Here is a 25,968-nt window from a genome sequence, read left to right as displayed (position 1 = left end):
AGACCATAATGGTGCAGGATATTTGGAAACAGGTGGAGTTCATGTTGTCCCTCAAATAACTCCATGTAGGTGGCCTCTTGCTCTTTGCAGACATCCAGCTGGCCCTGGGCCCTTGCACCTGAGGGGGGATATCTGAACTCTTGAAACTTCCTGTTCCATTTCAGTGACACCAGTTTGGCTCAGTTTTCGCCTCCAAGCTGGGATCAAATGTTGCCCAAGTATGGGGAGAAGAGGAGAGATATCTCGTTCTCTCCCTTGACTTTTCTCACTTCAACTCCTCTCTTCTCACGTTCTTCATGGAAGCTTAAACTAGATTCCCTGGGAAGAGTCCTGTCCTGGTCACCAGCAGCCTACACGGCAGTAGGCTCTGCCACTGCTCTAAGCAGCTCACGAAAGCTCCTGGGCGGGGGTGGGGGTGGGGGTGGGGCGTGCTCCACAGGATGGGGAGAAGTGAAGATGAGTGGGATGCAGGGGATATGTGATGTGGGAGATGCCTATGTTCACAGAGCAAAGTGATGTTGTACAGAAAGCCTGCCTCTGCTAATGAGCCTGGGAAAAGGACAGAAAGGAAATGGATTATTTCTGTTATGCCTTTTGGGAGACGGCTTTCCATGTGTCTGTCTCACATTTTTTACGTCTGGCAAGCAGGAGCAGTGACTGCTTTCCTTCCATCTTTTCAAGGCTGTTTCTACAGCAAATAGCATCGAAAGAAAGAGCTAGCCTGGAGCACAGGACAGGTATGCTGACTACCCATTATACAAAATTGGGGTTCTCTAAGCTCAGGCTCCTCTCTCTACTGCACCCCACAGTGTGATCAGCCATCACCTGGCTCTCTTCCCATTGCCCTGTGCAATTTGGGTCCAGTGAAACAATGCAAATATGTTGATACTCATGTTGCTTGCTGTGCTATGAGGGATCAAGTCCTTCATCTCTGATCTAGGAGTCTCACGGACTCATTCAGCATCCATGAAACCGTGTCAGGTTAACTTATAAGCTTAATAGGAGCGTAGCATTTCAGACCCTTCACAGTTCTTGACAATGCTGTCTCCTCTGTACCTAAAGGCAGCGATACAAGAATTTGGCCCTTTATGCCCTATCTCCCTGGGAAAAGAGGGGTGAGAGAAAAAGAGGATCTATTGATTGAATGTCCTCTGTTTGCCAAGCTGGACTGCGCTGAGGTGAGCTTTTCATCTATTAATTCATTTAATCTTCACGATAATCCTGGGAATAGGCATTATCCTACCCATTTTACAGATCAGGAATCCTAGGCTCAGTGAGGTGACGTGCCTCTCCAAGGTCACACGCAGGTACAGTGTAGGGGCAGGATTTAAACCTAGACCTGTGTCTGCTAAGAGAGCCCCTGATTCCTCTATTACACCGTTCTGGAAAGTCAGTCAGTTCTTCGTGTTGACTAGGTGCGCAGCCCAAGATAGCTTGGGAGATGCCAGCAAGCCTAAAATCATTTCTCTCCCCCGTCTGTTATCTGCCCTGTGATTTTGCCTAGTTCTACAGGGGTACACTCCTTTACTCCTAGTTTAACAGAGAACTTTTTACTTTTTTCATTTGATCTAGACTTCTACCTTCTCTTTTCTGGGACCCCTGCCTCCCACCGATATCATGCTGATTTCTTAGCCTTCATCTTCTCGATCCTGCCCATTGCCTTGTTTTATTTTATCCTATTTTTCCTACTCAGAAGGAAGGATGTGAAGCAATTTCTCTGATATCACAGAATCCATAACACTCTCCAGACTTCACAGTTCTAAAAAATCTTGTTTGGTTTTCAGATGTGACTGGAGTGATTTGCACCCGATGCTTAGACTGGCCATCTGCTCAAAGGCTGCTCAGAAAGACATGCCCATGTGTTCTCCTGCCACAGACCAGTCTGCTCTGCCTGCAGCTGTGGGTTTCCAGGACCTTGTACCTATGTCACATTGTTTGAAGCTGAGCTTCAAGGAATCATAGGAGCATTTGCCTGGACCTACTACATAACCTAAATACAGCATGAACTGACCTTGTCTTATAGGAAGTGGGTCAAGGAATGAGCCTCTCTTTTGTGCAGAGCTTGTTTACTTTCCAGTTAAGAGGGGAGAGCACCAGGCTGATGGCGTATACATGTGAGTACAAGGGAGACAGAGAAATGAGCGGCCCTTTCCATCTAGAAGGTTTGCTGAGGTCTCATGCTTTAGAAAGTCACTGTTAACTCCTCTCTGAGGCTCGATATCACTAGATAACCAAGTTCTTGTGGGAGCTTTCATGAGGGTTATAGTTCACTGATAAAAATAAATGTTGTAAAATAATCTAAATGCTTGACTGAGAATATACATGCTTCTTTAAGGAGTAGACTTAGTTTGGCAATAAACTTATATAGCTGACCTAACTCTAATTCTCTGGGGAAGAAAATTGCCACCTACCCCAGAACGCCATCCAAATACTCACAAGAATGGGCCAGTTAGCGATTCATATTTTTAAACACTTATTAGCACTGCCCATACTCAGGCTAAGCAAATTTTGAAATAAAAAGAAAAGAATGAAGGGACGTCGACCATGCTTTATGGAGCTCATAACCAAATTGAAGAGAAAGACAGTAATACTTGAAAAAGAAATAACCTACACCAGACTGTAGGTGAAAAGACACATATGAGCAGCAGAGATGATAACTAGGTGCTGCAGAAATTGTGAAAAAGTATCGTTAGTCTCCTAGTTACCAAGACTCTAAATTGGGGTGACATCTTGAAAGCCCACACCTACCTCACTCCCACCCGGACGCCTCCAAAATCCCTCTCACAGCCTCCTCTTTCTCCTTTCCATACCTAATGTCAGCACCTTACTTCAAGACTTTATCAATTTATATTTAAATTTTTAAAACTCGCATGTCTCCTTGCTGGCCTCTTCCCACTTTAATTCACATGGAGTACAAATTAAACTCTGATCCTTTTCCTTCCCTATTTCCAAGTTGAAATGAAGTCAAAATTTGAGGATCGGCATGAAAGAAGAATCCAGGTTTGAGATGATCTAGGCTTAGTTCTGGGAATGGTAACAGTGGAAGAGGGAAAGAAAGAAAGGAAACGAGAAGCAAGATTTGATGTTTGGAATGTAGGGGATGACAGCAAGTAGCATTACTAAGAACTATGGGCTTAAATCTAGAAGACCAGAAGGTGGGCAAAGGTCAAATATAGAGAAGAGCACGTTTCCAAGGAGAGATGCTGAAGTGAGGAGATTTGGGGCTTTAGTCATATCATCCACCACTTGGAATGCACTTAGTAGGACATAGGAGGTGTTCAATAGATGTTTGTTGAATGAATGAATAAAAGAATGAATGAATAGCCCTCAATTTCATCATACCCATCGTATTTTATCTTTACAACAACTCTGTTTGGTGGTTCTTTTTATTATCTCCGTTTTTCTGATGTCTGAACCAAGGCTCAGAGAGGTGGTATGATTCCCCCAGGATCCCACAGTGATGAGTGGCAGTGCTTTAAGGTGAAGCCAGATCAGCATGAGTTTGCAATCCATCTGTCACGTTGCCCTCTGGAAATATCTGAGTCCAGCACACATAGAATTGGGGCTGGGAAGACAGGTCATGATTAGCTGTGGGACTCGTTTACAAAAGGTGATTGTTCATAACTGAAGCCACGACCATGAATGAGATGCTAGAGGAATGTTGTGAATGTCTTTGACCTGAACAATGGGTAAGGCCAGCATTTCAGAGATAAGGAGAGGAAGAGGAACCCTTGAGAACAGCAGGGAAAATCAGAGGAGAACTAACGGAAGAAGAATCATGGAACCAAGAGAGAAAGGAGATTTGTCATAAATATAGGGTCCACAGTATCAAAAACGGCAGAAGTATCTTTGAAGGGAGCACGGTTTGAGGGAAAGGGAAGTACCTGGACCATAGCAGATCACCTGGTTTACAACCATCCTTTTGCTTTAACCTCGAGCAAGTTGCCTTAACTGTATGGAATTTGTTGATTTATCAAATGGTCATCATATACGTTTGTCAGGATTAAATGAGCTCATGAAATAAAGGACCTAATACCAGGCTTGGCATCGTAGAGCAGACAACAGCTGATATTTATGAGGCACCAGGTACTGATCCAAGCGTTCAACGTGTATCCATTCATTTAAGCCACATAACAACCCTGCTAGCTGGGTTCTGTTTTCATCAGCTTCAATTTGCAGATGAGGAGACACAGGCTTAGATAGTTTAAATAAATCCCTCAAGGTCACACAGCTTGTGAGTGGCAGAAGCTTGGATTTAAACCCAAGCATTCTGTTCTCAGAGCCTATGCTTTTAACCACCATGTTTGCTGAACTTCGTTGAGTAAATTACCAATAACTATTAGTTCCCTCCCCTTCAAGAACACGTGAGCTACATCAACTTTTTCCAGTAGGAAGATTAAAAGTATTTAAACTAGGGGTGAGCAGACAACATACCTTAGGCCAAATATAGCTCATTGCCTCTTTGCGAGGCCCACAAGCTAAGAATGGTTTTTGTGTTTTCAAATGGTTGAAAAAAGTTTTTTAAATAATATTTTGAGACACGTGAAAATTATACAAAATTCAAATTTTAATTTCTACCAATAAAGTTTTATTGGAACACAAATATGTCCATTTACGTATCGTCTCTGCCACTTTTGTACTGTAAGAGCAAAACTGAATAGTTGCGAGAGAGACCCTACAGCCCCCTAACCCTAAAATATTTACTCTCTGATCCTTTACAGGAGAAGATTGCTGACCTCCTAATATAACCAAAAACTCTGTGGCGAATAAAGACAAGTGGATTTAAGGGCTTGAATTTCTCAGGAATGTTGTTGCCCTTCACCCCCGTTCTCAGACCCTCGATGGACTACTCCCGCACCTGCACTTCATTAGGAGATGGGGGTGGGGAGAAAAGAAATCTCCAACCCGGTAGTTTGTTGAATTTCTTGGGTGGAGGAGGAAGGTGGAAGGACGCTCGCTGCTGAGGGTGAAGGTGAGGCTTTCTTTTCAGTCCTGAATTACAGCCAGATGAGTTTATCCCTTTTTTGGCTGTGGAATGATAACTTTTGGGTTGTTTTTTTTGTTTTTGCGGTACGCGGGCCTCTCACTGCTGCGGCCTCTCCCGTTGCGGAGCACAGGCTCCGGACGCCCAGGCTCAGCGGCCATGGCTCACGGGCCCAGCCGCTCCGCGGCATGTGGGATCTTCCCGGACCGGGGCACAAACCCCTGTCCCTGCATCGGCAGGCGGACTCGCAACCACTGCGCCACCAGGGAAGCCCTGTGAGATTTTGTTTGTTTGTTTGTTTTTGCGGTACGCGGGCCTCTTACTGTTGTGGCCTCTCCCGTTGCGGAGCACAGGCTCCGGATGCGCAGGCTCAGCGGCCATGGCTCACGGGCCCAGCCGCTCCGCGGCATGTGGGATCTTCCCGGACCGGGGCACAAACCCGTATCCCCTGCATCGGCAGGCGGATTCTCAACCACTGCACCACCAGGGAAGCCCTGGAATGATAACTTTTAATGCGCTTAGTAAGCGCAGGTGCTCAGCAGTCAGGGGAGGAGAGGCCGTAGCCAAGTCACATCACAGGTGTCTTCTCCCAAGGGCCAGGCCGTGAGCGGAAAAGCCTCCTGCTTAGACGCGTTCCAAGTGTCTACCTGCTCTTCACTGGGGAATGATAATGCCTCTTGGGCTTTTGCACAGGGCTGGGAGCCAGTTCACCTGGGTTCCATGTTGAGATTTCTCAGCAGATCTCCAGCGTGGTGGCACCAAGTGGATTCCTTTCTTTCTGCCTTGCTTAACATAATTAAACTGAAGTCAGATGTTTATCAGATTCTCCAGTGCGTTCATGCATCCAGCCTATAAGATAACCGGTAAACAAGAGGGTAATAACGGCAGGGATAGGCCTGCTTGTTTTCTTTTGTTTTTAATTTTCTAAAATTGTGGTAAAATATATATAACATAACATTTACCATTTTAAACATGTTTAAGGGAACAGTTTTGTGACATTAAGTATATTCACATTGTTGTGCAGCCTTCACCACCATCCATCTCCAGAACTCTTTCGTCTTCCCCAACTGAAACTCGGCTGCCACTGAACAGTAACTCCCCATTTTCCCTCCCTCCAAAGACCAACAACTACCTCTATGAATTAGACTTCTCCAGGTATCTCAGGTAAGTGGAACCATACAGTACTTTTCCTTTTGCGTCTGGCTTATTTCACTTAGAATGATGTCTTTAACGTTCATCCGTGTTGTAGCCTATGTCAGAATTTCCTTCGTTTTTAAGGCTGAATAATATTTGATTTATGTAATTTTGTTTATCCATTCACCTGTTGATGGGCACTAGTTTTTTTTTCTACCTTGTTTCTGTTGTGAATAATGTTGCTATGAACATGGGCATACAAATATCTGTTCAAGTCTCTGATTTCACTTCTTTTGGATATATATCGCAAAGTGGAATTGTTGGGTCACATGATAACTGTTTTTAATTTTTGGAGGGACAACCATACTGTGTTTCATAGTGCCTGGACCATTTTGCATTCCCACCAGCTGTGCATAATGGATCCAATTTCCCCACATCCTTGCCAATACTTGTTATTTTCTCTTGTGTTTTTTGTGTTTGTTTGTTTAGTAGTAACCATTCTGATGGCTGTGAAGTGGTATCTCGTGGTTTTGATTTGTGTTTTCCTAGTGATGTTAAGCATCTTCTCATGTGCTTATTGGCTAATTGGTATCGTCTTCAGAGAAATGTCTGTTCAGGTCATTGCCCATTTTTGATTTGGATTGTTTGTTTTTGGTGGTTGTTGAGTTGTAGGTGTTCTTTCTATATTCTAGATATTAACCCTTTATCAGATGTATGATTTGCAAATATTTTTTCCTGTTCCATGGGTTGCCTTTTCCCTCTGTTGATAGTGTCCTTTGATGCACAAAGTGTTTTGATTTTGATGTAATTGCTGTTTGTTTGTTTTTTTTGCTGTTGCCTGTGTTTTTGGTGTCACATCCAAGATATTGTTGCCAAATCCAATGTCGGAAAGAGTTTCTCCTATGTTTACTTTGAGAGTTTTATAGTTTTAGCTTTTACATTTAGGTCTTTATTCCATCTTGGATTAATTTTTGTATATGGTATAAGGTAAGTGTTTGACTTCATTCTTTTGCACATGGATATCCAGTTTTCCCAACATCGTTTGTTGAAAAGACTGTCCTTTCCCCACTGAATGGTCTTAGCACCCTTATCAAAAATCTTTGACCATATATGTAAGGGTTTATTTCTGAGTTGGCTTGAGTTTTGATATTAGCAGATATGCCTCTCAAATCAAGACCCAAGTTGTATAAACTTTCCATAGACGATCTAAGAGCCAATGCATTCATGCTATTAGAACATCAGTGATAGCCCATCTCAAGCTAGAGTTTCAAATGCATGAATCTGTATCACCACTAGTTTGTGAGTTCCCAGAGAGCAGGAACTCTCTTATAACTCAAATTTAAACTTAATCTATATGTTTTGTCCATTATGTGTCCAGCATCGTGATAGCAGTAAGGATGCAGACACTTGTATTTAAGAACTTGCAAATTAGCGGAGAAATAAACATGCAAACATATGAATGTCTTTTTGTGAGAAGACTACTCCAGAAGGTAAAGTAGGGGTACAAAGATGGAAGTGGTGACATCTAGTTGGAGAGGAGAGATAACTTTCTCAGAAGTGGGCACACTTGTGCTGAGTTTTGAAGGATGATTAAGAGTTTTGCCTAACAAAAACGGCAGAGGTCATCAGGACTTTCAAAATGGAGGAACCACACCTGCAGACTTGGAGGGGGAATGCAGTATGGTCGTTGGAGGACTAGCACATATATTACAAGGCCAGGAGGAGTGGGAGAAGAGCCTAGAGGGGTAGGCAGGAGACAGGTCCCAGAACTTGAACTTTATTTTGAGTGTGATTGGAAGGATTTACATGTCTATCCCTTAGACTAGTCCTTAGCACTTATCATTGTTTATTGAACTGATTTTAGTCCAGTACAACAATGATATATGTTTCTTTTCCTTCTCAAACATCATCTCTTCTTCTTCTTTTCTTTCCTTTTTTTTTCTTTTCTCTCTTTCTAATATGATTTTGATGGCTTTGCTACTTTTCCTCGGCTCAGTATCTCAACTGCCAAAGGACATAAACTACACTGGGGCATGAATTTAGACAAAAACAACAACAAAAAAGTGAACTCATAAGAGAAAACATTGAAACCACCTAGGTTAGGCTCAGTTGAACTTCCAAATGTGTTTTAAATTAGGTCGTCTCAACCATGACTACAAGTTTGAAACATTCAAAGCAACCTTATTGGAATTGGAACAAGGCATATTTGGTTTCCTCTAAAGGATTTTAAAAAAAGTGGAGTTAAGAGCAGAGATCCCAAATGTAAAACTACGTGAAAAGAAAGCCCATAAGCAAATTGTCTTCATAACAAATGGCATTAAAACTTCCAAACTATCAAAAGTTGTGATCTCTTAGGAACATCTCACTCAGAGGAACAATGCCTATGCCACACCCTCATTTATCTGGGCAGGGCCAATCAGATGCAAGTGAGCGGAGGAAGCATTTGGAACCATCGAAACAGATGTGAGGGGTCCAGAAACTCAGATACGTTTTGCTCTTATTTTATACAAGCAAACTTGGTTGCCTAGTTTCTTGATACAAGCAAACTTGGTTGCCTAGTTTCTTTATACAAGCAAACTTGGTTGCCTAGTTTCTTAAGAGGACAGAATATGAACAGTAAGATATAAGGTCACCAAAAGAGAGGTGTCTAGAAACAGGTCCAAGGATTCTTTTGGGAAAAAAAAATACTGTTGGTTTGACAAAGAGAAGATAGAAAAAAATTTGAAAGTAAAAATCTACAAACTCTAAAAAGAAAACCCACATACAACACATAAAGCATCCTTGGATTATTTAATAAGGAAATAGAGGCCTACCCCCGCATCAGTAGCCTCCAATGCATCTCCAAAGGAAGGAACAGAATCAAAGTTAATGTTCAAAATGATTCCTTCGTTCCCGTATAGCTATATTGATACTTCAAACGTTTAGGGCTGCAAAGTAGTACAGATGAGCTATTCTGGAAAATTTACTTCTGCAGAAATAACTGTATCTCATTCTGCGATGATGCTAGTTGAATGAAGCATCAGACCACCTCACCTAATGTTAGCATAATTTCCTACTTAAATAGCAAACCTTTATCGTTAGAGAGCTTATATAATTTTCCCATATACTAAATATCTTAGTCAAGACCATCTCCTTATCTGTGAAATGATAATAATAATACTAAGTATATCAGATCTGTTTTGAGGGCAAAAAGAGATAATGTATGGTATCTAGCGTTTTACATAGTCAATACTTCATAAATGTTAAATACTGCTACTACTACTACTGCAACGAATGTTGATCTTATAACAGGACTGTACCTGGGTTCCTATCCTAACTCCACCATTTATGAGCTATAAGATCTTGGGAGAGGTACTTTACTTCATTCTGCTTCAATTGTTTCATCTGGAAAATGAAAACAAGGCTATATCATATCTACCTCAGGGGGTTGCTACAAGGATTAAATGAGATACTATATGAAAAACACTTCAGTTAGGGCCAGGCACGGAGTAAGGATTTAAGTACTATTAACTGTAATTATTACTGCTGTTGTTGTTATCCTCCATTTTGCTTGTAAGGATGGTAGTTCTCAAAGAGTGGTTTGGGGACCCCTGGTGGTCCCTTCTGCAGGCAGCCCAAGCGGTCCAGACTGTTGTGTGTCTTTTTCAGTCCTTGAATGTACAGTGGAGTTTACCCAAGACGACATGAAGTGTGATATCACCATAGGTTGAATGCAGTTGCACATTTGAGACGCTAGCTGTCTTCTATTAAATAATAGAGATTTGCAAAACTGTAAAACAATGTTATTCTCTATTTTTTTGTAAAATAGTTATTTTTCCAAAATTATGTTTTATGGTAGCCTATGATGGGTTTATTGCTGTTATTTTAAAATGAATCAATTTTAATGCTTAATTTTAATTTCTAATATGGTAAATATCAAAATATATAATCCACATAAAGGAAAATTCTTTGGGGCTCTCAATAATTTTAAGACTGTAAAGGGGTCCTGATACAGAAAAGTTTGAGAACCACTATCTTAGTACATAAAGCTTCAGAGTTGTTGACATCCTTCAAGGTCACTTTCTTGAGATTTGAGTAGAGGTAGAGTCAAGTCTCAACCAAAGTTTACTGATAATGAAACCTGTTGATCATTATAATACATCGCACTCCAAGGGTCATGGAGCTCCTACATGGGGAGAGGGCCAATGGTCATTACAATGCTTTTATAGTTGAGTATGGTTGCAGGGTTCTGTGTGGTCAACTTAGCAAGACTCTACTCTAGACATGGTATTCAAGGCTAATATATGTTTTCCAGTATCTTAAATTTTACTCACGTGGCCAACCACTGCAGCACTGAATTCACATACAGTTCTTGCCTGGTGATTAAGAGGAGGCACCTGGTGTTAATACTCTTGAGTTGTAGCTTTAGAGTCCAAACTGATTCCCATCACAGGTTTTCAATCTCAAGTGTCAGGCAAGAATTCTCACCCGTTTGTAAGCCACTTTAAATACGGTTCTCAGGAGTTCAAGAACTAATCCCTGAAGAAACTGGGTCAAGTTCTTCCCAGTCCCGTCCCCATACCACAGATAGCTAAGCTTCAGTCGTAAGGAAATACTTTGGGACACCAGGGCATACTTAAAGGAGGGAAAATAAACAGGACAGACTTCCAGAGAAAAGACATATGTGACCTCTCTTCCAATAAGCATTTGATACTCGAGTGTATTTCACTGGAACAAGTTGGTTTAAGTAAGTACTATTCTGACTTTGGGTTTCCAGCATTGTCTTGATGCAAAGTTGACACCTGCTGTGTTGTTTAAGACCTTTGTCTCAGAGGCTTCAGATTTTTTCACACATATACACACGCATATACAATGCATTTGGTTGGGTTGGATTGAAATCTTCAGTAGTAATTCAAAGAGTTTGGCTTCCGGGGTAATGTCACAGGTTTGCATGCATTATGCAGAATTTTCTGCTAAGTGCAATAGGCCCTTGGAAATTGAATTGGTTGATTTCAATCCAATGCTTATTTGACATAAATGTCACATTTATGCTGAAGAGTCATATCATTCTTCTATTTCTGCTCCAATAATGTTAATTCTTAAAGTGTTACCCTACATAGGCTATGACTACACGGTGCCAAATATCCATCTGGAGGTAAGAAACCTTTATTTTATTATCCCAATGTTCCTAAATCTAATATTTGATAGGATGGAGTTAAATTACCTGGATGTTTAACTATTTTCATTTATGGCTGGATGCTGCAGTGTTGTAGAGGAAGACGTAATATGAAATGAAAACCATTTTGATCAAACTATATGACACCCCAGAAATAAACAACCCTCCTCCAATATTTTGCTCAATTGAATAATCTCAACCAAATGTTATCAGATCAGTTTGTGTGTGGAACACAATGTGCCAAACAAAATAAATTGACTATTTTACTGTTGAAATAATGTGAAAGGAGCGTGGGGCTCGGGGAAACAAGCACGAGATATACTGGGCAAGGCAAAGGAGGTTCAATTCTCTCCTCCTCCTCCAAGGAGGGTCTGACCAGAGCTGGCTATCTCCAGCAACAGAACAGGGACACTGGTACTCTTATCTTTGACTCTACAGAGGATGCTTCTCTTGTGATGCCTTCAACCCAGCCAGCCCTGTGGTTTTGGAAGAGAGGCATACAAGGTAGTTCTAACTACTGACTTATAGGGAAGGATTCTCCCTCCCTCAGTTTTCCAGCCAGTGTCTCGGCACATACTGGAAACACTCCAGGCTTTAGGGATGACCCATTCATTGACTCTTCATCACTACCCTAACCTAAGACTTGGAAATTCAGGCAGCAGACCACCACACCATCCACAGTCTACTACTGCTGGGTGCTGGCTTATCTTGTCCTAGAGAAGTACCTAACTGAGGTATTTCCTGGGACACAAGACTACACAGCACAGGCTGACCAGTAGGAGAATAATCCTGTAAAAGTTGTCCAGACTCGAGATAACACCGTCAAAGTTGTTGAGGCATTTAAATATTCTGAGATTTTCATTTAATTCCATTTGTAGCCTGCTTAGAGTTTGACTTCATATTCCCCTTCTCTAATCAGATCTACAATATTCAAGTGGACGTTCAAGGTTAGCCATTTTCTGATAAATCTGGGGGAAAAAAGTGAAGCCATATCATGTTTCCAAGCTCTACTCTTTTCTCCCCTAGCCGGGCCAACTGAGCCACAAAGTGGGTTTGGCCTCATGACCCCATTAAATAATTTATGTCTGGGTAGTCTTGGTCTTTGTCTCAAATAGGTGAAAATAGAAATATAGATGGAGCTTTTCAGGTAAACAGTTCTGGTACATTTGCCAAAAATGAACATACTTATTCAGACCTCGCTAATGAAATTGAAAGACGGACGTGTTATACACTAATGCAATTTAGTTAAACAAATAAACCATTTAACCCGTATTTCTTGGGTGCCCACTATGTGTTAATTTTTGAAAACTATAGTTAAGTAAAAAACGTATTTTAAGGCACTCACAGTCTAAGTAAAAGATACAAAAGTAAACATAATTTCCTATCCGTGTAGTTTATTACCTGAGATACAGGTATGCGCAGCATGCCTTGGGAACACGGAGGGCGACGATAATTTCCTCATTATCATTACCATTAACAAGCGCCATATACATATTGTACCCAGCAGAAATACACTAAGAATTCCAGGAGCTGCCTTGTTCCGTCCTAATTCTCCATTGCCAAGGCTGCAATGATTAATCTTTAGAAAAGCTACAGTTTAACACCTGTTGAATGATATTAGAGAAAATCATCTGTGTTGCAAATAAAGAATATGTTAGGGAGGCTGGACTCAAATGGATCCAGGTTTTGATATCTTTCTCCTTCTGTTTTAGCAGACAAATAATCTGTTGCAACTTTGCTGCTTCTCTTCCCTAGCTTGGCTCTGTTCCCGTGCACCATTTTGTTCTAGGGGGATGCCTAAACTGATTCTGCAGCGTTAGCCAAAACAAATGAGGAGCTTGGCTCTGGGTCTGGTCGCAGCAGCTGCTGTGATTGAAGTTCTCTGCACCTAAGACAGTGGGGCAGCTTTCCGTTTGACAGATGAACACATTTTCATTACTAGAGAAACAGGAAGCATGGCATACTGGGCAAGAAGAAAAAAAAAAAGGAAAAAAGAAAGAAAGAAATATTTGGGAAGTCGCTTTGTTCTTTCTTATATCAATCATGGTTATTGTTCAGCTGAAATGTTGGTGAGGAGGTTGACCGAGTGGGAGCCTCATACCCAAGCCTCAGGCTTCTCTTCCCCCCAGACTGTAACTGTGAGCTGACAGCTGCGTGGTTTCCTGACCTCAGGTTGCCTCAGCCAGAAAATTCCTTTGCAGATCTGCTCTGAGAGGCTGTTTCTGTTCATGCATGCAGCACAGGGCAGGGAGAGGCCAGGAGGTCTAGGGGAACCCACATGTAAAGGAAAGGAAAAGAAACATTTGGCTGTTTCCATTAATTCAGTCATACAATGGAGCTGAACTGTCAAGTGAGTATTTGAAGGCCTTCAAAATAGCTACTCGAGACTTCCATGGTGATCTGGAAGCTTGTGAGTGACTCAGCGGCAGGGGGACTGGATACAGGTTCTTGAGAGAATAGAGCACATTTCTAGTAGGGCAACCTTGTGACAGCCTTTCCTTTATCATTTCATACTCAGATTCCTTTTATCAAAATGGTAGCCTTGGGAGGCATCCTTGATCCCCAGGTTTTATGTGTTGAGTCTCTAGGTAAAGGTTAGTACCATCCCGCGGTATAGAAATCCAAAAAGCAGAGGAAAAGTATGGGAAGGAGAGCAGAAGACGATGATAAGAAAATACATAAATCTAAGGGGTGAAGTTGCGCATGAAATGGCAACAATTTAAGTATTAGGGGATGTCTTCGGGAATGAGAGGAGTCTAGAGTCCTCACAGACACATGATTGCTGAACCCTCGTTTACAATGATCACTAGACCAAGAACGTCCTGGCTACCGTGGAATCTGTTGAAGAAGTTGGATGTCAGTCAAGGCAGCTAACATATGTTGATCAACTACTATTTGTCAGACACTGTGCTTGGTGCTTTATACAATGACGTGCCTACCATAGCACGTAATGTAGGCATTTGATACTTTGTCATATACATTAAAGAAGCTGAGACTTGGGCTGTCCTAGGTCGCGTGGTTAAGTGATGAAGCAAGACTTCCAACCCAGTTCTGTGTGCCTTCAAAGCCACCTTGGAGTCTTGAAAGGTTCTTCTACCCACATACCCAAGCCCTGTTTCTCCTACAGCCTTGATAACCTGCAGTATTCTTTCCTGCTTGGCCTGGACAAAGTCACCCATCTCTCTACACATGACACCAGGCTGCTGGGAATTGATGGGAATTGGCACACAAGATGAATCCTATTTGCAGTCCTTGTGCCTTTACCAATGGGCCGGGGTGGGAGGAGGGGAACCGGTTCTGCTCTCCTATTCATTTACCAAAGATTTCCAGTATAGCAGACCATGCATTGGACTTCTGCGTTCATGACCTTAATCAGTGGGTTCCTTAAGGACTCACAAGGACTCTTACTTTTGCATCCTTGTCACATGACATGCATAATGCTTTGTCTCTGGTCTTCAAGCTAAGGACTCACACTTGCTCATCTAAAAGATCAAATCCCTTCCTGTTCATAAAAGCATTTGCTGAAGGCCTATTAGTGGTGGTGCCTCTGATGCCAGAAAGGTTAGGGAACTTAGTCAAGGTTCTGCAGTAAGTTACAAAACCAAGCAAAAACTCCAACTTTTCTGTTCCCCAATGAACTTCTTCTTACAGATCAAGATTTTAAAAATCACATCTCATAGAGCTGTAAATTTCAGTTAAAGCTTCCTACGATCCCTTAGGTTTTTTTTACCCCAAGCCAATCAAAGTTTAATTGTTCTTATAATAGTACTATATCTAAAATAAGCCTCTGATAGGCTTTTTTTCTTCTTATTTTAGTTTCTTTCTTCTTGTCTCTAAATTACCCTTTTATCTTTGCTCTTGAAAATGAATTTGTTCCCAAGTGCAACCAAGGGCATTTTGTGAGGAAAGATATGTGCAAATGTTGCTGCTTCCTATAAGCAGAAAAGTTATATGTATAAATTACTAAGCTTCTCAGATTTAGTTTCCTCATTAGTGGTATGAGATATCAGTGCCCACCTCTTAGGGTTGTTGTGGGAATTAAACTAATTATTTTATATAAAGCATCTAACAACTTGCCAAACACATAGTAGGCATTTAGCAAATATTAGTCTCTATTATCGTTAATATCGACGTGAATTGTGTAAGGAACGACATAAAAAGGATAAAGAAAAGTACTACCTCCATAACTTCTAAACCTTACTACATTATTATTTTTGTACCTATGATTTCCTTTTACTATAGATTATTGATTACAGGCTAGGTTTGATTTGATATCTATCTAAAATCCACCTACCTGTCTATCATTGGGCGAGTCAGGGCCAACTATTGTGCCTGCCACGCCCACAGCCTTTTCTCAGGGAGACCACAGCTCTTCCTGAAGGAGCATCCTGGACAGCCATATTCTCAACCCAGTGGTCTTGTATCCAGGTTCCCCAAGTCCGATTAACTGACTTGAGGGTAAGCAATGCATAGGTCAGCAAGTGGCCTGAGAAATCTCTCTCTACTCAGGAATGAGCTAAGCTAATAAGATCCTCTCAACTCTGCAGTTAGTCTTGGGAGTTGTGGAGAAGATTAAGCTTTTAACAGTAAGAGCTGAATTCTGAAAGGAGACACAGAGAGAGCTCATGAAGTAGAGTGAGGTCATACGCTGGAGTTGTGAGCAAACGGAGACTAAAATTTAGCAGAAGCACTTGCTACTTATGACGACCGACAACCGTCTCTCCATGGCCTCCAGTTAAAAATTCTGTGCACCTGTGTCCCCCTGGTCCCAACAGTGAGGCTCCTCTTGGGTGGCTTTGAATTCCCAGCCGCTTTTCTCATGCCATGTTTTGTTTGGAGAGACTCAGAGCTATTCTCAGACCCACCTGTTGATTTGCTTCAGTGGTCACTGCTCTATCACTCAAATGCCATGATGGACCTGGAATTTCTCTACGAAGTGTGCAGTCACCCAGACTGCATAGGGCAAATTAGAAAATGATGCCTTCTGTTTTGGAATCAGAACAGCTTGTCTGCATGTCTGGTATTTCTGTCAGGGATTCTATTATTCCTGTTATATCCGACCACAGCTGGGACATGGGCTACTTCTCAGGGACTGAAGAGCATGCCTGTTAATCCACCCTTTCTTCCTTCTTTGATCAAACTCTTCTCAGCTACTGAATCCTAGTGTCTTCACATAGTCTTCCTTACTCTCTAGCTTACGGTATATATAACTGTAGGGTTTTGTTTGTTTGTTTGTTAGTGGTTGCCTTCAAGTTTACGATGTGCGTTTATAACTAATGCAAATCCACTTTCAAATAATACTGTACTCCTTCATGGGTAGTGCAAGTACCTTATAACAGAGTATTCTTAATTTTTTCCTCCTGTCCCTTATAGTATAGCTGTCATTTATTTCACTTATAGGTACACTATAATCTCCAAACACATTGACACTATCATTATTTTGAACAAACTGTTATCTGTTAGATCAATTAAGAATAAGAAAAATAAAAGATTTTATTTTACCTTCATTTACTCTTTCCCTAATATTTTTCTCTTCTTTACATAGGTCCAAGTGTCTGACCTCTATCCTTTTTCCTCTCTCTGAAGAATTTCTTTTAACATATCTTACAAGGCAGATCTACTGGCAACAAATTACCTAAATTTTGGTTTGTCTGAGAAAGTCTTTATTTCTCCTTTACTTCTGGATAATTTTACTGGACACAGAATTCTTGTTGGTGGGCTTTTTTCTTTTAACACTTTAAATATCTCACTTTACTTGCTTCTTGCTTGTTTGATTTGTGAAGAGAAGTCTCATGTACTTCTTATCCACTTTTCCTCTATAAGTGAGGTGAAGTTTTTTCCTCTCTGATTCTTTTTATTATTTTCCCTCCCTCCCCCAACCCCCCGCAATCCCACCCATCTAGATCATAACAGAGCACCAAGCTGAGCTCCCTGTGCTATACAGCAAGTTCCCACTAGCTATCTGTTTTACACATGGTAGTGTAATTATGTCAAAGCTAACCTCCCAATTCATGCCACCCTCCCCTTCCCCCACCCCATGTCCATACGTCTGTTCTCTATGTCTGTGTTTCTATTCCTGCCTGCAGATAGGTTCATCTGTACCATTTTTCTAGATTCCACATATATGTGTTAACATACGATATTTTTCTCTTTGTGACTTACTTCACTCTGTTTGACAGACTCTGGGTCCAGCCACATCTCTATAAATGACCCAATTTCATTTCTTTTTATGGCTAATATTCCACTGTATGTATGTACCACATCTTCTTTAACCATTCATCTGTTGGTGGACACTTAGGCTGCTTCCATGACCTGGTTATTGTAAACAGAGCTGCAATGAATATTGTGGTACATGACTCTTTTTGAATTATGGTTTTCTCAGGGTATATGCCCAGTAGTGGGATTGCTGGGTCGCATGGTAGTTCTATTTGTAGTTTTTTAAGGAACCTCCATACTGTTCTCCATAGTGGTTGTGTCAATTTACATTGCCACCAACAGTGCAAGAGTGTTCCCTTTTCTCCACACCCTCTCCAGCGTTTATTGTTTGTAGATTTTTTTGATGATGGCCATTTTGATTGGTGTGAGGTGATACCTCATTGGAGTTTTGATTTGCATTTCTCTAATGATTAGTGGTGTTGAGCATCTTTTCATGTGCCTCTTGGCCATCTGTATGTCTTCTTTGGTGAGATGTCTATTTAGGTCTTCAACCCATTTTTGGATTGGGTTGTTTTTTTTTCATATTGAGCTGTATGAGCTGTTTGTATATTTTGGAGATTAATCCTTTGTCCATTGCTCCATCTGCAAATATTTTCTCCCATTCTGTGGGTTGTCTTTTGGTCTTGTTTATGGTTTCCTTTGCTGTGCAGAAACTTTAAGTTTAATTAGGTCCCATTTGCTTCTTTTTATTTTCATTACTCTAAGAGGTGGGTCGTAAAAGATCTTGCCGTGGGGACTTCCCTGGTGGTGCAGTGGTTAAGAATCCGCCTGCCACTGCAGGGGACAAAGGTTTGAGCCCTGGTCCGGGAAGATCCCACATGCCGAGGAGCAGCTAAGCCTGTGCACCACAACTACTGAGCTTGTGCTCTGGAGCCCACGAGCCACAACTACTGAGCCTGCGCACCACAACTACTGAAGCCCGCGTGCCTGGAGCCCGTGCTCCACAACAGGAGAAGCCTGTGCAATGAGAAGAAGAGTAGCCCCCACTCGCTGCAACTATAGAAGGGCTGCATGCAGCAACAAAGACCCAATGCAGCCATAAATAAATAAATTAATTAATTTTTTTAAAAAAACGATCTTGCTGTGATTTATGTCAAAGGGTGTTTTTCCTGTGTTTTCCTCTCAGAGTTTTATAATGTGTGGTCTTACATTTAGATCTTTGATCCATTTGGAGTTTATTTTTGTGTATGGTGTTAGGTAGTGTTCTAATTTCATTCTTTTACATGTAGCTGTCCAGTTTTCACAGCACCATTTATTGAAGAGACTGTCTTTTCTCCATTATATATTCTTTCCTCCTTTGTATAAATTAGGTGACCATAGGTGCCTGGATTTATCTCTGGGTTTTCTATCCTGTACCATTGATCTATGTTTCTGTTTTTGTGCCAGTACCATACTGTCTTGCTTACTGAAGCTTTGCAGTATAGTCTGAAGTCAGGGAGCCTGATTCCTTGAGCCCCGTTTTTCTTTCTCAAGATTGCTTTGACTATTCAGGGTCTTTTGTGTTTCTATACAAATTGTAAAATTTTTTGTTCTAACTCAGTGAAAAAAGCCATTGGTAATTTGATAGGGATTGCATTGAATGTGTAGATTGCTTTGGGTAGTATAGGCATTTTCACAATGTTGTTTCTTCCAATCCAGGAGCATGGTATATCTCTCCATCTGTTTGTGTCATTTTTTATTTCTTTCATCAGTGTTTTATAGTTTTCTGAGTACAGGTCTTTTGCCTCCTTAGGTAGGTTTATTCCTAGGTATTTTATTCTTTTTGTCATGATGGTAAATGGGATTATTTCCTTAATTTCCCTTTCTGGTCTCTTGTTGTTAGTGTATAGGAATGCAAGAGATTTCTGTGCATTAATTTTGTATCCTGCAACCTTACCAAATTCACTGACTAGTTCTAGTAGTTTTCTGGTGGCATCTTTAAGATTTTCTATGTATAGTATCATGTCATCTGCAAACACTGACAGTTTTATTTCTTGTTTTCCAATTTGTATTCCTTTTATTTCTTTTTCTTCTCTGATTGCTGTGGCTAGGACTTCCAATACTACGTTGAATAATAGTGGCAAGAATGGACATCCTTGTCTTGTTGTTGGTCTTAGAGGAAATGCTTTCAGTTTTTTACTACTGAGACTGATGTTGGCTGTGGGTTTGTTGTATATGGCGTTTATTACATTGAGGTAGGTTCCCTCTATGCCCACTACCTGGAGAGTTTTTATCAAAAATGTGTGTTGAATTTTGTCAAAAGCTTTCTCTGCATCTATTGAGATGATCATATGGTTTTATTCTTTAATTTGTTAATATGGTGAATCACATTGATTGATTTGCATATATTGAAGAATCCTTGCATCCCTGGGATAAATCCCACTTGATCATGGTGTATGATCTTTTTAATGTGTTGTTGGATTCTCTCTGCTAGTATTTTGTTGATGATTTTTGCATCTGTGTTCATCAGTGATACTGTGATATCTTTGTTTGATTTTGGTATCATGGGTGATGGTGGCCTCATAGAATGAATTTGGGAGTGTTCCTCCCTTGGCAATTTTTTGGAGAGTTTGAGAAGGATGGGTGTTAGCTCTTCTCTAAATGTTTGATAGAATTCGTCCGTGAAGGCATCTGGTCCTGGACTTTTGTTTGTTGGAAGATTTTTAATTACAGTTTCAATTTCATTACTTGTGATTGGTCTGTTTATATTTTCTGATTCTTCCTGGTTCAGTCTTGGAAGGTTACCTTTCCAAGCATTTGTCTGTTTTTGCCAGGTCGTCCATTTTATTGGCATATAGTTGCTTGTAGTAGTCTCTTATGATCCTTCGTATTTCTGTGTTGTCAGTTTAATTTCTCCTTTTTCATTTCTAATTTTATTGATTTGAGTCCTCTCCCTTTTTTTCTTGATGAATCTAGCTAAAGGTTTATCAATTTTGTTTATCATCTCAAAGAACCAGCTTTTAGTTTTATTGATCTTTGTTATTGTTTTCTTCATTTCTATTTCATTTATTTCTGCTCTGACCTTTATGATTTCTTTCCTTCTACTTTGTGTTTCCTCTGTTCTTTTCCTAGTTCCTTTAGGTGTAAGGTTAGATTGTTTATTTGAGATTTTTCTTGTTTCTTGAGGTGAGCTTGAATTGCTATAAAATTCTCTCTTAGAACTGATTTTGTTGCATCCCATAGGTTTTGGATTGTCATGTTTTTGTTGTCATTTGTTTCTAGGTATTTTAAAATTTCTTCTTTGATTTCTTCAGTGATCTCTTGGTTATTTAGCAGTGCACTGTTAGACTCTATGTGTTTGTGTGTTTTACAGATTTTTTTTCCTGTAATTGATTTCTCTTCTCATAGCATTGTGGTTGGAAAAGATGCTTGATAGAATTTCAGTTTTCTTAAATTTCCCAAGGCTTGATTTGTGACCCAGGATGTGATCTGTCCTGGGGAATGTTCCATGTGCACTTCAGAAGAAAGTGTTTTCTGCCACTTTCAGGTGGAATGTTCTGTAAATATCAAGTAAATCTATGTGGTTTATTTTATTTAAGGCTTGTGTTTCCTTATTTATTTTCTGTTTGGATTTCTGTCCATTGATGTAAGTGGGGTGTTAAAGTCCCCCACTACTGTTGTGTTACTGTCAATTTCCCCCTTTATGGCTGTTAGCATTTGCCTTATGTTTTGAGGTGCTCCTATGTTGAGTGCATAAGTATTTGTAATTGTTATGTTTTCTTCTTGGATTGATCCCTTGATCATTATGTAGTGTCCTTCCTTGTCTCTTGTAATAGTCTTTATTTTAAAGTCTATTTGATATGAGTATTGCTACTCCAGCTTTCTTTTGATTTCCATTTACATGGAATATCTTTTTTCATCTCCTCACTTTCAGTCTGTATGTGTCCCTTGGTCTGAAGTGGGTCTCTTGTAGGCAGCATAGATATGGGTCTTGTTTTTGTATCAATTCAGCCAGTCTGTGCCTTTTGGTTAGAGCATTTAATCCATTTACATTCAAGGTGATTATCGATATGTATGTTTCTGTTAGCATTTTCTTAATTGATTTGGGTTTGTTTTTGTGGGTCTTTTTCTTCTCCTGTGTTTCCCACCTAGAGAAGTTCCTTTAGCATTTGTTGTAAAGCTGGTTTGGTGGTGCTGAATTCTCTTAGCTTTAGCTTGTCTGTAAAGGTTTTCATTTCTCTGTCATATCTGAATGAGATCCTTGCTGGGTAGAGTAATCTTGGTTGTAGGTTTTTCCCTTTCATCACTTTAAATATACCCTGCCACTCCCTTCTGGCCTGCAGAGTTTCTGCTGAAAAATCTGCTGATAACCTTATGGGGATTCCCTTGTATGTTATTTGTTGGTTTTCCCTTGCTGCTTTTAATATTTTTTATTTGAATTTAATTTTGTTGGTTTGGTTAATATGTGTCTTGCTGTGTTTCTCCTAGGGTTTATCCTGTGTGGGACTCTCTGCACTTCCTGGACTTGGGTGGCTATTTCCTTTCCTATGTTAGGGAAGTTTTTGGCTATAATCTCTTCAAGTATTTTCTCAGACCCTTTCTCTTTCTCTTCTTCTTCTGGGACCCCTATAATTTGAATGTTGGTGCATTTAATGTTGTCCCAGAGTCTCTGAGACTGTCCTCAATTCTTTTCATTCTTTTTTCTTTATTCTGCTCCTCAGCAGTTATTTCCACCATTTTATCTTCCAGCTCACTTATCCCCTCTTCTGCGTCAGTTATTCTACTATTGATTCCTTGTAGTGTACTTTTCATTTCAGTTATTGTGTTGTTCATTACTGTTTGTTCTTTTGTTCTTCTAGGTTTTTGTTAAACATTGCTTGTATTTTCTCAATCTGTGCCTCCATTTTATTTCTGAGATTTTGGATCATCTTTACTGTCATTACTCTGAATTCTTTTCCAGGTAGATTGCCTATTTCTTCTTCATTTATTTGGTATTGTAGGTTTTTACCTTGCTCATTCATCAGTAACATTTTTTCTGTCATATCTTTTTTTTTTGATGGGTGGGGCTGTATTCCTATCTTAGAGGTTGTTTGGCCTGAGGCGTCCAGCACTGGAGTGGGCAGGCAGTTAGGTAGAGCTGGGTCTTGGTGCTGAGATGAGGACCTCCAGGAGACCTCACTCCGATTAATATTCCCTGGGGTCTGTGGTTCTGTGTTAGTCCAGCAGTTTGGACTCATTGCTCCCACCACAGGAGCTCAGGCCTGACCCCTGGCCTGGGCCACCAGGATCCTGCAAGCCATGCGGTGCAGCAAAAGAAAAGAAAAAACAAGTAGCAGTACAATAATAATGAATAAAAAATAAAATAAAATTAGAAAAATAAAAAATTTATTAGAAAAATTAAAAATATAAATGAGTCAACAACAACAAGGTAAAACAGAACCACAACCTGGTCACTTGGGGGTTCCTCCCATCCCCTTAGGTGTCCGTGGTCCCCCACCAGTGCCTGGTAGATGCCCTAGTTGTGCGGAGACGTGAACTCCATGTCCTCCTAGTCTACCATCTTGACTCTGCCCCTCCCCTCTGATTCTTTCAATATTTTCTTTGTCTTTGATTTTTTGTGCATTTTGAATATGATATGCCTAGGTGTAGATTTTTGGTGTCATTATTGTATTTATCATGGTTGGTGTTGTCTGAGCTTCCTGGACCTGTGTTGTTTATTTTGAAAAATTGTTGGCCAGTGTTACTTCAAATATTTTTTCTTTCTTTCTCCCTCCCTCCCTTCCTTCCACCCTTCCTTCCTTCCTTCCTTCCTTCCTTCCTTCTTTCCTTCCTTCCTTCCTTCCTTCTCCCTCTGGTATTCTCATTACACTTATGGCACATTTTGTAATTGTCCCACAATTCTTGGATATTCTTTTCCATTTTTTTCTCTTTCCATTTTAATTTTTGAAATTTGAAGTACTGACATATCTTGAAGTTCACTGATTCTTTCCTTGGCCATGCTGATGAGACTATAAAGGCATTCTTCATTTCTACTACAGTGTTTTTAATTTCTACTATTTCCCTTTGAGTTCTTTAGAGTTCCCATCACTCTCTGCTTACATTACCCATCTGTTCTTGCTATACTGTGTTTTGAATCTTCTAGGCCTTGCCTCTTCCACATTTAAAGCCAAGGAAGTTAAACAATTCTTCTTGCAATAAAAATCATGGTTCTTGCAATAAAAATCATGGCTTTCAAAACTTTTTCCTACTTTAGATCTACCCAAATTTACATAAGAGCTCCAAAGTGAGGAATTTAACTCTTTCTTGGGTATCAGCTCTACCTAAAGGCAACGTTATAGCAAGTTCTTGATGATGCTTGAATCATTAGAGGTTGGTGAAGATAACAGACTTCAATTTTAAAATATCCTCCTACTATGTTTTGCTTCTTAAGGGGTTTGTAAAACCTGGAACACAGAACTCACACTGCACTGACCCAGCTGAGAAGCAAGATAGCCCTGACCAATGCTGGGAAGATGAGACAGAAGGAGCACCTCCACTCCAATCCTGGGCATTACTTACAGCTTATTTACCCATTTACTTGGCCAATCGATTTACACCCTGGTGGTCATAATACATAAAAGGGCACCCAGACATAACCCACTTCACTCCAAAAAAAACCCAGAAAAACAAAAAACAGAGAAATTTGATATTGTACTTGGGATTGAGGAAAACTAATTGATTTGACAGCTAAGCTAAAACTCCTAAGGGAAAAATCAGTATAGAACAAACTAATCTCGTCCGTAATTTTGTATGCTCTTCCCCCTAGTATGTCGATTGTATATCAATGTCATCTGTTTTAGATGGGAATGTTACCAACTATAATGCTTCTGTTGATATTTCAAAAAGATCCTAATCTCACTGCAGTAAGAGCTTCTGTCATTCCTAGCAACATATATGCCGTAACATTCTTGGTTGCATTGACAGAAATATTAATGTGCTCAGATTTTATATTATTCAGACCGCTGTATGTCTCTTTCTTAGTGTTCAGTTGCTTTTGCTTTATACACAGTGTTAGAGCCTGACTGCCCAATCCCAGTGCATTAGGTGTTATTCACGAGGAGCATCAGTCTTCTCATCTCTGTGTGATTTGGGTCTTCTCTAGCAGAAAACCTTTCTCCAATTCTAGATTTCCTCTTTAAACATTATACTTTCCTGTGTTCTGTAACTCAAATGAACTTGCTATATACCTTGATCCTCATCTTCATTTTATTCCCTTAGAGTTATTGCCTCTCAGGTTGGAATGGATTTATGGTCCACGCATCAATCTGATGTTTGAAACTTTCATACACCTTTTCTGCCAAATTCCTACTCTGTCCTTAAACTCATTGCCTTTCAGTTCTGTCTTCCAGTTCTATCTTTGCTAGTACTATTACATAGACCTTACCTGAGCCGATATATTTCAATGTAGTTTTGACTTTTTACTCTAGTTTCACTTTTTAGTGTCACTTAGAACAATCCAAATCTTTCTTCTACTCCATAACTCTTCAGATATTTAAAATAACTACCAGGAGCATTTACTTCTCTGGGCTAAATATCCCTAGTTCCTTCTATCATTAATTATAGAATATAGTTTTGACTTGCCTTATCATCTAGTTGGTGACTCATTATGCATTTGAGTTATACACCCACAGCATTTTGGAAGGGATATTAGGAAACTTCTCCACTTTGGCATCAGAATCCAGACTGGAATGATTAAGAGTATATGGCTATCTCTAACATTTTTAAATGTAAATGGAGCTTTAGAAAAGTAAAAAAATAATAAGACTAAAAAAGATAGGGGTTAAATGGGATCCACTAATACATACAGTAGAATAAAATCTCACACAATTTGCTATCAATTTGCTAATGAACATTTTTAGATGTCATTTGTTGTGATGATCAAACCCAGTCAGTCTGGAACCCAGTCAGTACCGTGGGAGAGCTCTTGGAGGCTTGGAGAATTATCTAGGAGATTCCATAGTGGTTTCAGAATGTCCTTAGTGGAGATTGGGTCGAGGGTGGTGGTGGTGGGCAATAAGGTTAGAAAGAGAAACTAGAGGATTTGTCTTGAAACTCTGCATAGTTTATTATAGTTTTACCTACATTGTATATGACAGAATAGTTAATGTAATAAGGTTCTCTAAAGAGACTTTTGGTCACACTTCACCTAAGATTAAGAAATTACCCGTTGTCCCTATCAAAGATTATTATGTTTATTTAGGGTAACTTTAGAAAGTGATGGAGATTCTGGGAAGGTAAAAGCTAATCTCCCACCAAGACATTGGAGCCACCATTACTCTGATTCCTCATATTGTTACTTTTGTCTTAGGCAATTCGGCATTGGGTGTACACTGATTATAAAAAATATGCAACATGCCATCAATCCCTCTGAAGCAGTTGCTTAACGTTTACTTGAAATAGCAAGACCTACAGTGGGTGTAGAGAAATACTTCTGATGTGCCCTGTGAAGTGTCTGCTACCAATTACTTTTTATTCTGGAAATGATTTGTTCTCCCTAAGTGCTTCTGCATTTTACTGTCTC

At 40.1% G+C, this 25,968-nt stretch overlaps 1 long non-coding RNA gene across 1 annotated transcript in view; it reads left to right on the top strand.

The window, feature by feature from the left end:
• Window positions 1–1,978: 1,978 nt before the first annotated feature.
• LOC307190333 overlaps window positions 1,979–25,968 on the top strand; it is a 218,572-nt gene continuing 194,582 nt past the window's right edge. Inside the window, exons 1-3 of the long non-coding RNA XR_013829464.1 lie at window positions 1,979–2,114; window positions 4,722–4,972; window positions 6,009–6,148. This is a non-coding gene — a long non-coding RNA (uncharacterized lncRNA). The remainder of the gene's footprint in view (window positions 2,115–4,721; window positions 4,973–6,008; window positions 6,149–25,968) is intronic.

This window comes from Stenella coeruleoalba, assembly GCF_951394435.1.
Source record: "Stenella coeruleoalba genome assembly, chromosome: 8".
NCBI classification, from domain to species: domain Eukaryota; kingdom Metazoa; phylum Chordata; class Mammalia; order Artiodactyla; family Delphinidae; genus Stenella; species Stenella coeruleoalba.
This window is presented reverse-complemented; position numbering and strand designations above follow the sequence as displayed.